This window comes from Panthera uncia (genome assembly GCF_023721935.1).
Source record: "Panthera uncia isolate 11264 chromosome C1 unlocalized genomic scaffold, Puncia_PCG_1.0 HiC_scaffold_4, whole genome shotgun sequence".
Classification (NCBI taxonomy): domain Eukaryota; kingdom Metazoa; phylum Chordata; class Mammalia; order Carnivora; family Felidae; genus Panthera; species Panthera uncia.
In genome coordinates this window covers 20,635,491-20,640,358 of record NW_026057585.1, presented here as the reverse complement: position 1 = coordinate 20,640,358, position 4,868 = coordinate 20,635,491, and positions in this window count along the sequence as shown.

Here is a 4,868-nt window from a genome sequence, read left to right as displayed (position 1 = left end):
CCTGAAGTGTGTTTTTCTTTCTTATATAATAGAGTAAGTCAAGGCTGTAGATTTGGTCTCTAATTTGTGTCTGGTTTTAATTAGGTTACTGAAACCTCATGCATAACGAGACAACTTTTTGCACAAGTATTTGCTGTGTCAACAATAACATTTAATAAGCATTTTGTCACTCTAATTATATGTCTCTTCTTTCTAGTGGGCACTTGGTAAATATTGATTTTGAATCTGGTGAATGTTTTGAAAGCTGAACAATGAGGATTGCAAAATTGAACCCTAGTAAATTTGTCCAAATTCAGCCCAGATATGTTTTTGTTTGGCTTTCAAAACATTCAACAGATTCAAAATCTAATTAAAATATAATTAAGCGCCTTTACAACAGAATGTGCTTTTCATCACTCGCTGTTATCTTATACCTAGTCTGTTTCCTCATTTAGATTACTTCCTGGTCACTGTAGGCAGTTGAAATTGTGACTCAAATTAAACCAGTTTTGTGTACCAGCTAAACATGCTGTCCTGTAAAGTAATGAGGAAGGTTTTTTTTTTAAATTTTTTATATTTTTTTAGAGGGTTATTTTTATTTTTTAAAGTTTATTTACTTTGAGAGAGAGAGAGGGAGGGAGAGAGAGAATCCAGGCAGGCTCTGTTTTGTCAGCATTGAGCTTGACGCAGGGCTCAATCCCACAAACCATGAGATTGTGACCTGAGCCGAAACCAAGAGTCAGATGCTTAACCAGCTGAGCCACACAGGTGCCCCAATATGAGGAAGTCTTTTAAACGTGGTTCTGTCTTGGACTTTATCTGATGATGATTAAAACATAGTTTAAGGTATGGATCCAGGGGGTGGTATTATAATACATTCAGAAAGTGCTGAATTAGTCTGTATAGAACAACATAATGAAAAAAAATTACTCCTAGGTACATAATCATGATGATGATAATCAATGATATTTGTGGCCTTGGATCGTTGGGTTCAGTTTGCTCTAAAGATGTGATGAAAGTATTGCTTACTATTTATGTTTTCATGAAGTAGGTAAATCTCATTTGTATAACATGAGATATGGAATATCTTTCTATTTTATAGTAAAACTACACTTTTAGTATAGTTTTTGGAGGGGTTGTGATAAATTTGGAGGTCTTTAGGGTAATCATATCCTTGCTGCTTCTGGCCGGGTGTGCAACAGTGTTGAAGAGGTAGGCTGGAACACAGAAATTGGGAATTTTGTAGAGCGAGATTTAGGGTCAACCCACTATACACGATGAGTTTATGATTAATCTTGGCTTTGGTATGTCACTGTTGTTGAGTCTCAGCTCAGGTAAAATGAAGGTGGGACAAGTGCAAAGAAATTTTTGCTAAGTCCTAGAAGTGATTTGAATTTCTGTTTATTTTTCCCAAATAAAATTATATTTCTCTGTTTTTTCCCTTCTTGTTGATTTTATTTTGTTTTTTCTTTTATAATCTTAATAATGCTGTGACTGTGCATTTTCTTTACTTAAGCCCTTTAGAGTTTTTTTGTTGTTGTTGTTGCCATTTACACTGTCTTTCCAGTTCGGTTTCTGTTCTTGTCTTTTTTTAATTGTTCATTTATTTATTTTGAGGGGGGGAGATGAGTGGGGGAGGAGCAGAGAGAGAGGGAGAGAGTATCCCAAGCTGCAATGGCAGTGCAGAGCCTGAGGGGAGCTCGATCCCACAAACTGCCAAATCATGACCTGAGCCGAAATCAATAGACACCCAACCGACTGAACCACCCAGGTGCCACTCCGCTCTTGTCTTAATGCCTTTCTGCTCTCTTTATTTTATTTTATGTTATTTTATGTTATTTTATGTTATTTTATGTTATGTTATTTTATTTAAACTTTATATCATTAGTCCTCTCTACACCCAACATGGGGCTTGAATTCATGACCCAGATATCAAAAATTGCATCTTCTTCCCACTGAGCCAGCCAGTTCCCCCCGACCCCGCCTTCTGTGCTTTTTAGATTTATTTTGCTTATATGCTATCATTTATTATCCATTGAGCTTTACAATGTGCTAGTCATTGTACGAGGTAGGACAGTAATGTTAAGAAAGACAGACTGTTGTACTTGAGTTGGAAATTGTATTTCTATTTCTACTTCTGTATCTAAAAGTCTCTTAGATGTTTCTTTCTTCTGTTTTTTAAGACCTCTTAATACAAGTAATTCTGTTGATTTGATACTATATGTACAATGATTGTTAAGAATATTTTTTAAACCAGTGATCTTCAAATAGATATTCATACCACTTGAGTTTCACAAAGCCTTCCCATGAATTTCAGGTTTGCAGATGACAGTAGTTTTTAGAGAATTTGTTCCTAAATTTCTCTGCTAAAATATGTACTTCCTCCTAAAATTGAGTTGCCTGCTGTCAAGGTCTTTGCAGTTTCTTGTTTTTCATAACTTCTCTTTCATAACTGTCATTCTTCCTTTTTACAAAAGAAAAGTTTATTTTTTATTTATTTTTAATTTTTTAATGTTTTATTTATTTTTGATAGAGCAGGGGAGGGGCAGAGAGAGAGGAAGACAGAGGATCAGAAGCAGGCTCTGTGCTGACAGCAGATAGCTTGATTTGGGGCTTGAACCCACAAACCAAGAGATCATGACCTGAGCTTAAGTTGGACACTTAACTGACTGAGCCACCCAGGTGCCCGAGAAAAGTTTATTTTTTTATCCATTTTATTTTTACAACAGTGCATTCCCCAGAGTATAGGAAAAGCTTGAAGGCATCAAATAAAAGGACAGTTTGAAATATTAGTCTCTGAAAAGCCTACTCAAACTAAGATATAAACTTGCATCTTATTTATATATTTGCATGATTTTAAGTAAGGAGATAAAAGCATGAGTGTTTACTTTCTACAGATCAACCTTAAACTTTAAGTAAAATATTTTTCTGGGGTTCCTGGGTGGCTTAGTCGGTTAAGTGGCTGAATCTTGGTCTTGGCTCAGGTCATGATCTCACCATTCGTGAGATCGAACCCCACATCAGGCTCTGCACTGATATCAGGGAGCCTGCTTGGGATTCTGTCTCTCTCTGCCCCTCCCCAGCTCGTGCTCTCCCTCAAAAATAATTAAAAAAAAAAAAAACACAACCTCTTGGGGCACCTGGGTGGCTCAGTCGGTTGAGCATCCAACTCTTGGTTTCAACTCAGAGTTCTTGAGTTCAAGCCCCTCTTTTACAAAATAAATAAATAACACCAAAAACTCTTAAATAAAAGATTTTTGTGATTATCAGGAGATATATTTTCAGTAGCTTTGCCAAGGCTACTAGAAAGTTTAAATCTATTTTTTTCTTTATATACTTATTTTTGGGGAGAGAGAGAGAGAGAGCATGCACACGCAAATGAGGGAGGGGTAGAGAGAGGGAGACAGAGGATCCAAAGCAGGCTCTGCACTGTCACTGTAGAGCCTGATGCAGGGCTCGAACCCACAAGCTGCGAAATCACAACCTGAGCCAAAGTCTGACTCTTAATTGAGCCACCCAGGTGCCCCCGTAAATCCGTTTTTGTTTTTTTTTTTTTCACTTTGGGAGTTTATTGCTTAGTAGGAATAAAGAATTACTTCTTTGTTTTCTATTCATTCCTACCATACAGAGTTGTGTTTCAGCATCTGGACATTATTAATGTTCTATAAATATGCATATAATTATTAACATATATTTTAAGCCCCACACTTGCTTGATAGCCTTTTTTGCTATTGATTTCCAGTGAGCTCTGCCTCATCCCAGTACCATATATACATGATCTATTTTTTTAAGAAAGAGCCTCAATCTGGGGCAACTGACTGGCTCATTCAGTAGAGCATTGGACGGTTGATCTCAGGGTCATGAGTTCAAGCCCCACGTTGAGTATATAGCTTACTTAAAAAAAAAAGAAAAGCATCAATCTCATTAAGAGATATATATCCATAAAATTTTACTTTTATCAAAACATGTATTTGTTATGCTCAGTTCTGTGGTCATACTAATTGTAATTAATCAAACCAGGAGAAATTTAAAGCATTTTTAAGAGTCTTGTGTTCACTGAAAGTTTTAGAACAATGCAAATTAATATGCATATTTTTATTGCAGAAAAATAGGACAAGGTGAACTTTTTTTTCTTAAGTTTTTATTTATTTATTTTAAGAGAGAGAGTGTGCTAGCGGGGAGGGGCAGAGAGAGAGGGAGAATTCCAAGCAGGCTCCATGCTGTCAACACAGAGCCAGACGCCGGGCTGGAAGTCATGAAACTGTGAGAACAGGACCTGAGCTGAAATCAAAAGTTAGACGCTTAATTGATTGAGCTACCCACATGCCCCAGGATAAGGTGAACTTTTAAGCATAAAAATATGATAAAATTATGGAGGAAGTGGAATGTATTTCTTTTCATGGAGATAGGAGATATCAAATAGCTATGGCATTTAGACTCTAGTGGACAAGTTTGAGAGTAATGGAACAGTTTTATTTTAAAATGGCAGTATTTATTTATTTATTTTTAAATGTTTATTTATTTTGAGAGAGAGCAAATTTGAGGAGGGGAAGGGCAGAGAGAGAGAGAGGGAGAGAGGGAGAGGGAGAAAGAGAATCCCAACCAGGTTCTGCTCAGTGCAAAACCCATTTTGGGGCTCCCATCTCATGAACTGTGCGATCATGACCTGAACTGAAATCAAGAATTAGATGCTTAACTGACTGAGCCACCCAGGTGCCCCTGAAAATGTCAATATTTATAATATTAAAATGAGATTCTTTGCTGTAACTGTTGAAACTTCTGATGAAAAATTTTGATGCCCAGGTAACTGGTTAAACAGTATTTCTCTATGTATCTGTCTGGGTATTTCCAGAAGAGATTAGCATTTGAATTGGTGAACTGAGTAAAGC